Source organism: Ambystoma mexicanum, chromosome 13 (assembly GCF_040938575.1).
Source record: "Ambystoma mexicanum isolate Mex_15411 chromosome 13, UKY_AmexF1_1, whole genome shotgun sequence".
NCBI lineage: Eukaryota > Metazoa > Chordata > Amphibia > Caudata > Ambystomatidae > Ambystoma > Ambystoma mexicanum.
Genome location: NC_090938.1, coordinates 118227879 through 118239902, shown reverse-complemented (window position 1 = coordinate 118239902; position 12024 = coordinate 118227879).

The window sequence follows — 12024 nt, the reverse complement described above, 5'->3', positions numbered from 1 at the left end:
TCCACGATGAAACAATGTAATTCGTTTTTCCTCCGGCCACCCAGTTTCCACCACCAACCTATTGAAGGTTGCAATATAAGTGTCAGGTTTCCTTCTCTTATTCAAGTTTCCTTTTCATTATTTATCCTTTTCAGATTAGCTTTGTGTGGGTGGGAAGTTTTCCATTATAGTTGGTTAGGCCTTGACTTGATGATTCAGAATCCTGGTTCTGACCCAAGGCAAGATGGAGCCTCACAGTGACAGCTCTGATTGGCTAGAAGACAATGCTGAACAACAATGAACATTCTAAACTGTCACTCTGTGCCTTTCATCATCAAAACCCCATCTGAGAGGACGTGTTCAGTGGCTGCTCCTGCTTTAGTATTAGGCCTGGTGGATTTTATCCTTCAGATCTCAGCAGTTGAGCGGCTACTTTCTTGGGGGTTCAGGAGAAGTCTTCAGCTGGCAGGAATTCGTTTTGGAAGATAGGAAAAGCAGGAAATCTTTGTGAATTCGCTAAGGAGATAAGTGACTTTATTTCTACTGTAAATCTGTTCATCTTAAATACAGTCTCCTTGAAAATTTGTTAAAAGTAGTGTTTCAACTAAAACAATTGAACTATCGGTGTGCGCTTATGTTTCCAGTGCGGTGTTCCTTAGCGCGAGATTTTGACTGTAACGTGCGTATTCAAGTGAGCGCGTGCTTTCTAGCGTTTGTATTCCGAGCGCGAGCAGAGGTTGGTCTCGTGCCATTTTAAAAGCGCGTGTGTTTATTTGCGCGAGAGATCCTTTTCGCCAAAAGCTATACGCAGCGTGAAAACTACAAAGCGCGTGTGAAATACAAAGCGCGTGTGAAATATAAAGCGCGTGTGAAATACAATGCGCGTGTGATTTTTAGCGCGAGTATACAAAGCGCGTGTGAAGTATAAAGCGCGTGTGAAATACAATGCGCGTGTGAAATACAATTCGCGTGTGAAATATAAAGCGCGTGTGATTTTTATCGCGTGTGTACAAAGCGCGTGTGAAATACAAAGCGCGTGTGATTTTAAGCGCGAGAATCTGTTCGTCGCGTGCCTTGTGAGTGCGCGTGTGTTTTTTCCATCGCGAGTAATTTTGCGCGTGACAATCACTTCGTTGCTTTTGAACTCAATAGCGCGGGTGTTCTTATTTCGCGTGTCTCGCAGGAGAATATTATTGCGCGTGTGGACCATTGCGCGTGTGAATTGTTGCGCTTGTGGATTTTTTGCGCGTGTGGATTACTTGGATCGCGCGTCTTCATCCGTTTGCGCGTGTTCTTCAACCAGGAAGATTTCTATGTGAAGTTCAACGATTAATGGAAATAACCTGCGTGAGCAGTTAGCACGTTTTTTCCTCTTTCTTCAAGGATTCAAAGACTCAAGATAATTATAAATAGTTTGAAAAGTTTTGATATTACAAGAAAGAACATTTTAAAGACAATCTAATTGAACTACCAGTGCAAGTTGGAAAAAAGACAAACAAAGAACTAAAACTTCCAGTTTTGCCTAATGTAAGAAGTTGCTGGGAATTTCTAGTATCGCAAGTAAGAGAGATTTTCAGCTTCTTATCCGCTTCTCTAAGAAATTTCAAGAGAAGAACCAGGTTCAGCACTGATTAGCCTTGACGCAGTCTGCCTGGTGTTGTTTTGTTGTCCCATTCCCCCTTTCCCTTTGGGGTGTAGTTTACAGAGCTGTATTGAAAACTAGTTCTGGGAAATACATCTCAGGGGGATTGTCGGGGGTTCAGCAGCTTCCGCGGATACAGGACCTCTCAGCCTGACAGAATGAAAGGCCAATAATTTAGTCCGCCCGAGCTGTCATGAACCCCGACGAATCCATGGAGATGTTAGGATCTTTGATTAGGGAGTTACGGGAGGAGTTGAAAATTTCTCGGGATGAGAATGCTTTACTTAGTCAAAAGGTGGATGACTTAAGTGTTAAAGTTACACAAATTCAACAGAGGGGAGAAAGGAGAGAGGATGAGGTTTCAGGGGGCGCAGGTTCTCCACCAGAGTTAGAAAGAGAAGATCAGTTACCACACATACAACGGGCGCCTACAGTGGCAGAAGGGGTAAGGAGTATAATTATGCCAGTGCCTTTGGCGTCCCCAGAACGTTATCATGGGGATTCCAAGAGATTTAGGGTGTTTTTAACACAATGTGAATTACATTTTATGAGTAGACCAGAATTATTTCCATCGGATGCTTCTAAGATAACATTTATGTTGTCATATCTTTCTGGGGAAGCATCTGCTTGGGCTGGGTTGTTGGTGAGTCAAAAGAGTGCGGTTTTAGAAAATTATACCAACTTTTTAGAGATATTCCGAAAAATGTTTGATAGAAGACAGCTATCTCTGGAAGTGGATGGTGAACTTTTAGAATTAAAACAAGGTAATAGAGACTTGATTGCTTATATAACACAATTTAAGTCCCTTGTGTTAGAAAGCAAGTGGCCCGAGGCTAAACAAGCCTCGTTGTTTTATCGGGGCCTTAGAGATGAGTTAAAGGATGCCTTGTCTGGAGTAGTTGAACGCCCTCCTACTTGTGAAGGTCTGATTGATTTGGTTATTCAATTGGATTTCCGTTTGAGTGAAAGGAAGGCAGAGAGACGTCATGGTCAGAGTGATGTAAAGTCTATACTTAGAGTAGATAGACCCAAAATAGAGAGTAGACCCAAAGGGAATAATTCATCTCCAAGAATCAGAGGCCCGTTAACAGTGGAGGAAAAGACTAGGAGGAGAGAGAATAATTTGTGTTTATACTGTGGAAGAGGTGGGCATTTTTAGGAAACTGTCCTTACACTCCCAAGAAGACTTCTTCCTCAGCAGTCAAGGTACAACAGATCGCCAATACGGTGCAGACAGCGGTTCCTCATATAACCATAAATGTATCCTTATTTTTTGATTTGGAGTGTAAGGGAAATGGTCCTGTAATGATTGACTCTGGTGCGACTGGGAATTTCATGGATTGGGGTCTGGCCAAATCGTTGGGAATTCCAATTATTCTGAAGGAGGTTGTAGAGCAGGCTAGGGCTGTTGATGGTACATGTTTATCTTCTGGTCCTATTACTCATAGAACTGGTTCTTTAACTTTGGAGTTATCAGGAGGTCACAGAGAGATAATTTCATTTGAGTTAATTGATGCCCCTTTGTTGAAGATTATCTTAGGCATGCCTTGGCTTACTCTTCATAATCCCCTAATTGATTGGAGTGCTAGGACAATTGACATGCAATCCGATTTTTGTAAAGAGAATTGCTTTTCAGGAAGTCTCTTAGAGGAAGAGGTAAAACAAAGTAATTCTGTATCTAGTTTTCTGGCTGAGACTGGAATTGGAGGTCATGATGTGGGAGCTGTAGTGGGTCAACTTCCCCAGTGTTACAAAGATTTCTGGGACGTATTTGATGAGAAAGTGGCAGGAGAATTACCACCCCATAGATCCTTTGATTGTAAAATTGAACTGGAGCCAGGAACAATTTTGCCTAGTAGTAGGGTATATGCTCTTACTGAGAAAGAGAATGATTATTTAAAAGAATATATGTCGGAAAATTTGGCCAAAGGATTTATTCGTCATTCTAAGTCACCTGCGGCCTCTCCTTTATTTTTTGTACCAAAACCGGATGGCTCGCTTAGAACTTGCATAGATTATCGAGCAGTTAATAAAGTCACTATTAAGAACCGGTATCCTCTTCCTCTCATCTCAGAAATGCTTAATCAAATACAAGGAGCAAATATTTTCTCTAAATTAGATCTGAGAGGAGCTTACCATCTTGTACGTGTGCAGGAAGGGGACGAATGGAAGACAGCGTTTAAGACCAGATTTGGGCTGTTTGAATATCAAGTTATGCCATTCGGTCTATGTAATGCTCCAGCGGCTTTCCAATTTTTCATTGATGAGGTTTTTAGAGAATTCTTGGATATTTTTGTTGTCGTTTATATCGATGATATTTTGATTTTCTCTTCTGACCTAGATCAACATCAAAAACATGTGCGCTTGGTGTTACAAAAATTGCGAGAAAATCATTTGTTTGCCAAATTGGAAAAAAGTCAATTCCATACCGATTCTGTGGAGTTTTTAGGTTTTATAATTTCACCTAAGGGTTTAGAAATGAATCCTAAAAAGGTGCAAGCCGTTCTTGAATGGCCCCCTCCTACTAAGGTTAAGGAAATACAAAGTTTCTTAGGGTTTGCCAATTTTTATAGGAGATTTATAGAAGGTTTTTCTCGACTGGTTGCTCCTATAACGAGACTTTTGAAAAAAGGAGTGAAATTTGACTGGGACCTTGAAGCAGAAAAGGCTTTTCAAGAGTTAAAACAAAGATTTACTTCTAGTCCAATTCTAATTCATCCAGATCTTTCTAAACCTTTTTTTGTGGAGGCGGATGCTTCAAATTTAGCGTTGGGGGCGGTGCTTTCTCAAAGGAATGAAACTACTGGTCAAATACATCCAGTTGCATTCTTTTCTAGAAAGTTTTCTGCTGCTGAAGTGAACTACACAATTGCTGATCGGGAACTGTTAGCAATAAAGTCCGCTTTTGAAGAATGGAGACATTTTCTTAAAGGAGCAAGACATACAGTAACGGTCCTTACTGATCACAGAAATTTATTGTTTTTAAAATCTGCAAGAACTTTGTCTCCACGACAACTTCGTTGGTCTTTGTTCTTTGCAGATTATGATTTCATTGTGACTTTTAAACCTGGAAGTCAGAACAAAAAAGCTGATGCGTTATCTCGCCAATTTCCTGGAAGTGAAGACAAAGAGATTATAGAACCAGAACCTATAATTGCTCCAGAACGTTTTTTGTTAGCTGGAGCCATTAAAGAAATGGATTTTTTGAATGAAGTTCGTCAAAATATGTCCTTGCAGAAGATGGAGGAGTGGGTGAGACTGGATCCAGCTAGAAAGTTGAAAGACAATCTTCCTTTTTTTGATAATAAGCTTTATGTACCTACTGATGAGTTGAGAGAAAAGGTTTTGAGAAATTGTCATGAATCCATTTTAGCAGGACATCCTGGGTTCAGAAAAACTCTGGAACTGGTTCGAAGAAATTTTTGGTGGGAAAAAATTCGCCAAGACACATTGAATTTTGTTAAAACTTGTGTAGTCTGTGCACAAGCGAAAAGTCAAGTTGGGAAGCCGCATGGTTTATTGGAGCCGTTACCTGTTCCTCCTCGTCCTTGGCACACAATTTCTATGGATTTCATAGTAGATCTCCCTCAAGATAAGGGTTGTACTACCATTCTTGTTGTGGTCGATCTTCTTACTAAAGAAGCACATTTTTTACCAATAGAGGGAGAGGTTACCGCGGAAAAACTGGCTCATAGTTTTTTGCAAGGTGTAGTTCGACTACATGGACTCCCAAGTCAAGTTATCTCTGACAGGGGATCTCAATTTATTTCAAAATTCTGGAGGGCCTTCTGTAAGAAACTTGGAGTGGAAGTTAGTTTGACTTCTGGGTATCATCCGGAAAGTAATGGACAAGTGGAGAGAGTAAATCAAGAATTGGAGAAGTTTTTAAGGTGTTATTTACAAGCTAGAGAGGAATGGGTGGATTTGGTGTGGTTGGCAGAATTCTCTTACAATAATTGTGGAAAAGATGCTACTTCTATGTCCCCTTTCTTGTTGGGTCGTGGGTTTCATCCTCGCTTTCTGAGTTTTGAGGTGTTGGAGGAGGATTCAGGGAATCCTAGAGTGGAAGATCGCTTGTTGATAATGAAAAATAACTTGGATAGAGCAAAAAAGGTTCTGGGAGAAAATAAGTTGAAATATAAGAGATATGCCGATTTGAGAAGAAAAACTGGTCCTGAATATAAGGTGGGAGACTTAGTTTGGCTTTCTACCCGATACCTGAAAATTAAGGGGAAGAATAAGTTCAGTCCAAGATTTGTAGGCCCTTTTGAGGTAGAGAAAATCATCAACCCTGTGGCAGTACGATTGAAATTACCCAAGCAGTTGAAGGTACATCCTACCTTTCATGTTAGTCTTTTAAAACCAGTTTGTTCAGGAGCTAGATTCAGAACACCACCTTCCCCTGTGATTTTGGAGGATTCATCTGAGGAATTTGTGGTTAAACAAATTTTGGATTCTAGGAAAGTGAGGGGAAGATTGCAGTATTTGATTGATTGGGAGGGATATGGACCGGAGGAACGCTCTTGGGAAGATTCAGTTGATGTACATGCCCCCCGTTTAGTTGCTAAGTTTCACGCTAAATACCCACACAAGATAGGCCCAGAGACTGGGCATTAGGAGGGGGATACTGTCAGGTTTCCTTCTCTTATTCAAGTTTCCTTTTCATTATTTATCCTTTTCAGATTAGCTTTGTGTGGGTGGGAAGTTTTCCATTATAGTTGGTTAGGCCTTGACTTGATGATTCAGAATCCTGGTTCTGACCCAAGGCAAGATGGAGCCTCACAGTGACAGCTCTGATTGGCTAGAAGACAATGCTGAACAACAATGAACATTCTAAACTGTCACTCTGTGCCTTTCATCATCAAAACCCCATCTGAGAGGACGTGTTCAGTGGCTGCTCCTGCTTTAGTATTAGGCCTGGTGGATTTTATCCTTCAGATCTCAGCAGTTGAGCGGCTACTTTCTTGGGGGTTCAGGAGAAGTCTTCAGCTGGCAGGAATTCGTTTTGGAAGATAGGAAAAGCAGGAAATCTTTGTGAATTCGCTAAGGAGATAAGTGACTTTATTTCTACTGTAAATCTGTTAATCTTAAATACAGTCTCCTTGAAAATTCGTTAAAAGTAGTGTTTCAACTAAAACAATTGAACTATCGGTGTGCGCTTATGTTTCCAGTGCGGTGTTCCTTAGCGCAAGATTTTGACTGTAACGTGCGTATTCAAGTGAGCGCGTGCTTTCTAGCGTTTGTATTCCGAGCGCGAGCAGAGGTTGGTCTCGTGCCATTTTAAAAGCGCGTGTGTTTATTTGCGCGAGAGATCCTTTTCGCCAAAAGCTATACGCAGCGTGAAAACTACAAAGCGCGTGTGAAATACAAAGCGCGTGTGAAATATAAAGCGCGTGTGAAATACAATGCGCGTGTGATTTTTAGCGCGAGTATACAAAGCGCGTGTGAAGTATAAAGCGCGTGTGAAATACAATGCGCGTGTGAAATACAATTCGCGTGTGAAATATAAAGCGCGTGTGATTTTTATCGCGTGTGTACAAAGCGCGTGTGAAATACAAAGCGCGTGTGATTTTAAGCGCGAGAATCTGTTCGTCGCGTGCCTTGTGAGTGCGCGTGTGTTTTTTCCATCGCGAGTAATTTTGCGCGTGACAATCACTTCGTTGCTTTTGAACTCAATAGCGCGGGTGTTCTTATTTCGCGTGTCTCGCAGGAGAATATTATTGCGCGTGTGGACCATTGCGCGTGTGAATTGTTGCGCTTGTGGATTTTTTGCGCGTGTGGATTACTTGGATCGCGCGTCTTCATCCGTTTGCGCGTGTTCTTCAACCAGGAAGATTTCTATGTGAAGTTCAACGATTAATGGAAATAACCTGCGTGAGCAGTTAGCACGTTTTTTCCTCTTTCTTCAAGGATTCAAAGACTCAAGATAATTATAAATAGTTTGAAAAGTTTTGATATTACAAGAAAGAACATTTTAAAGACAATCTAATTGAACTACCAGTGCAAGTTGGAAAAAAGACAAACAAAGAACTAAAACTTCCAGTTTTGCCTAATGTAAGAAGTTGCTGGGAATTTCTAGTATCGCAAGTAAGAGAGATTTTCAGCTTCTTATCCGCTTCTCTAAGAAATTTCAAGAGAAGAACCAGGTTCAGCACTGATTAGCCTTGACGCAGTCTGCCTGGTGTTGTTTTGTTGTCCCATTCCCCCTTTCCCTTTGGGGTGTAGTTTACAGAGCTGTATTGAAAACTAGTTCTGGGAAATACATCTCAGGGGGATTGTCGGGGGTTCAGCAGCTTCCGCGGATACAGGACCTCTCAGCCTGACAATAAGTTAGCAGATCCTGGTTACCTTGTCGTAAAGATAAAAGTTCGTTGTCCAGGGCTTGACCCTGCAAGTGTCTGGCGAATAGTTTTTCCATGCTCCTTTGAAAACCCTGAAAATCCCAGAGAAGAGGATCATCCTGGTAGGCTAATGGAATGGACCAATCCGCTGCGCTGCCACTAAGATATGTCAATAGAAAGGCTACTTTGGTTTGGTCATTTGGAAAGGCTCCTGGTCTGCATAAAAAGTGCAAGCGGCATTGGTTCATAAACACGGCGAACCTTTTGGGGTCCCCAGCAAAGCGTTCGGGTGGAGCTTGTCAGGTTTCATGGCGTTTGTGTCATGATGCCTGCCTCCAAGGAGCCAAACCAGGCCCGGCACCCTCAGAGACAGACACCATGCATTCAAGGGAAGTCCCAGCAGCCCCAGATGGGGGCCCTTTGAACTCAGTCCTGGCGCCGTTGGCGTCAGGCTCATAGGGGACATCAGTCCTGGCGCCATCGGCGCCAGGCTCATACAGAAGTAGGTTGGGAGTAGTGCTTGGTGTAAACTTACCTGTGCAGACCATGCTGCAACTTCCAAGACTGGAAGGAACTATTTTTCTAGGGACTACTTGATCTCTAGGGTGTGACCGGTGGAGGAATACACATTTCTGGGGGAAGAATACATACCTGGAACTACTTGAAAGGCTATTTAAGCCACACCCAAGCAGCAGACCACGCTTCGCGTTGTTCTGCACTTAGCAGCTGGACGCTCACCGTGCCTGCTCCTGCCTTGGTCCTCCATCACGCCTGCCAGCATCCTGGAAACACCAAAAGAAGAAAAGGGAAGAGAACAGGTGAAAACAAGAACCTTACCTGATACATCTGCACTCCGGATTCTGCACGGCGACGATCCTGCAAAGAAGGCAAACCGTCGCGCGCAGCACGCTGCATTTCACTCACCTGCACGTGGCGTTTTTGAGTCCTGCGACGTCCATCCGGAGCTTCCACCGCCATCCAGCACCTATTGGAAGGAAGGAGAAAGAGAGGTGAGAAGGGAAACACGAATCTAAGTAGAACTTACCTGTGGTTCAATTCCCTCTCCGCCTTCGGGTTTGTGCCATACCTTCGGCATCTCAGCACCCCGGCCCCTAAGGGGAAAAGAAACAGACATTGTATTAGTGAGAGCATGTGAGAACATTAGCAAAACGCTCACTCAAGACTTACCCATTTGCAAGAGAGACACAGCAGCTCTTTTCGGGTCGGCGCCTTACCTCCGGCATTGCCGTTCCCCGGCCCCTATGGGGAAAAAGACATTGGACATTAAAGGAGATACTTAAAACTGCAAAGGAATCTGTCATCAGAATTCTTACCAGAATTTGGCTTCACCAAATCGCCTGCAGCCCGGAATCTTCTCTAGCACCTGCGAAAGAAAAGAACAGATGAGTGAATATAAACCCAAACTTGCCATAAACATTTGCGGTACGACGGGAATGGACAAACTAGTTTAAACTCATCAATCCAGTGAAGTAACTGGAATCACAACGCGCCCCTGCATCAGAAGCAGGATGGAGAGCTTGTCATTTTGGTCCCTAAGGTGAGTCTTCGCAGGGAATCCCAAAAGGGTTTCACGGAGGGAGAGAAGGGAAGTGGGAGGTCGGAACATCACCCGCAGACTAATAACCCTTCCTTTTCACACACAGTGGGATATTCCTCGGAGCCAGAAAAGCCAGGTTGGGGAATCCAGTCCAGTCCATCTTCCGGGTCTTACGCATCTCTGCAGAAGAGGTCACAGCAGTCCCAGCCACGCCCGTGCCTCCGTGGGAGCCAGGTGAGCGTTACAGAACGCGAAGCCTACCCATAATTTCCCACCCAGGCGCTATGGAGACTTCCGAGACAGACCAACTGGCCCAATTATTGGGGGAATTACGGGCAGAAGTGCATTCCGCCCTCCAGGAAACTAACGCCCTTAGAAGGGAACTAATCTTATCCAAAGAACGAACTGATGATTTGGCTAAACAGCTTTTGCAGAGTCAGGCAGGACAAACGCCTTTACCCGGCTCCGGGATGAATTCCACTCCAATGGTTTCAACCAACCCGGTGCAAATTAACCTGCCAGGAAATATGCCTCTGGCCCCCCCTGAGCGTTTTACTGGGGATCCCGAGAAATACGCCGTTTTCATGAATCAATGTTGTTTACATTTCATATGCAGACCTGGGGCCTTCCCTAATGACCAAACCAAGGTGGCTTTTGTGCTCTCTTATCTCAGCGGCAGTGCTGCCGATTGGTCGGTTCCGTTGGTAAATCAAGACGACCCAATCCTTCAGGACTTTCAAGGCTTCCAGGCAAGCATGGAAAGATTATTCGCTCGACACGCTCAGGGTGAGGCCTTGGATAACGAACTTCTGTCCTTGCGGCAAGGAAACCAAGATCTCCTATCTTATATAGCCACATTTAACAGATTGGTCGTAGAGACTGGGTGGCCTGAGAATAAAAGAATTACATTATTCCACCGAGGTCTGCGTGGAGCACTAAAAGACGTTCTTGCTCAAATATTGAACCCGCCTCAACTCTGCGCAGAATACATTGACTTAGTGGTCCAACTTGATTATACACTCCAGAATAGAAAAGCGGATCGGTCCAGATTTGAAACCCGAGTTCTGATCAAAACCCAAACAAGCCCCAAGGGTACCGACACCTTCAGAGCCAATGCAAATTGGGGGAATTCAAGGACCACTAACTCAGAAAGAACGAGAAAGAAGAAGACAAAAACAATTATGTCTTTACTGTGGAGCTTCTGGACACTTCCTGCGGGATTGCCCGGTAAAACCACCTAAGAAGGTGGTTGGAGCCACAGACAGTAATCTTCCAGAACCTGATTCGGGAAACGACCAAGCCCGACAAGCGTAGAGGTCCGCTTGCCGAGCGTGAAGACAGACTCTTTGACCTCGCATTTCATCATGCCTATGGTCCTCATAGATCCAAAACAGCCTCAACGGTTGCACGGAATAAAAGCCTACCTCGACAGTGGGGCTATTGGAAATTATGTTGACCTTGAATTGGCTTCCAGGATTGGTCTCCCTCTCCGTCCAAAAACCACCAAGGATGTCATTACCATGGTTGATGGAACCGAAATTGCCTCCGGGCCGGTAACACACTCTACCACAGAAATGACACTGGTTGGCCAAGATGGCCATCGGGAAACCATAGTGTTTGACGTAATCAAGGCTCCACAATTTCAGGTAATCTTAGGGATCCCTTGGTTAGAACCACATAATCCTCGAATTGACTGGCGAGCAAAGAGCATAACCTTCCCTGATTGTGCACAAAAGTGTTATCCAGAAAATCCACAGATGGGTCTAGCCTGAGTAAACTCCACAACAGTACCATTACCTTTTGAGTATCAAGACTTTCAAGACGTCTTCCAAAAGGAACAGGCCAACACCTTACCTCCTCACCGGCCATATGATTGTCAGATCGACCTGGTACCCAATGCTCAACCGCCTTGTAGTAGAATCTATGCCCTTACTGAACCGGAGAACCTTCATTTGCGACAGTATTTGGATCAGTACCTTGCCAATGGTTTTATTCGCCCGTCAAAGTCACCTGCTTCCTCAGCTCTATTCTTCGTACCGAAAAAAGAAGGCGACCTTAGAACTTGCATTGACTACCGCGCCTTAAATCAGATAACGGTCAAGAATCGTTATCCTCTGCACTTGATCCCTGAACTCCTTGACCAGGTAAAAGATGCTTGTATCTATACTAAGTTAGATTTAAGGGGAGCTTACCACCTGGTGCGCGTCAGAGAAGGCGACGAATGGAAAACTGCCTTCCGCACCAAATATGGACTCTTTGAGTACCAGGTAATGCCTTTCGGGTTGTGCAATGCACCGGCTGCCTTTCAATATTTTATGAATGACGTTTTTCGAGAACTCATCAATGTTTGTGTCATTGTATATATTGACGACACCCTGGTGTACTCCTCCTCGGAATCTGATCACCGAAAACATGTTAGAACTGTCTTGGAGAAACTGCGCCAGCACAAACTGTTTGCAAAACTTGAAAAATGCCTTTTTCATGTTACGGAAGTTGAGTTTCTC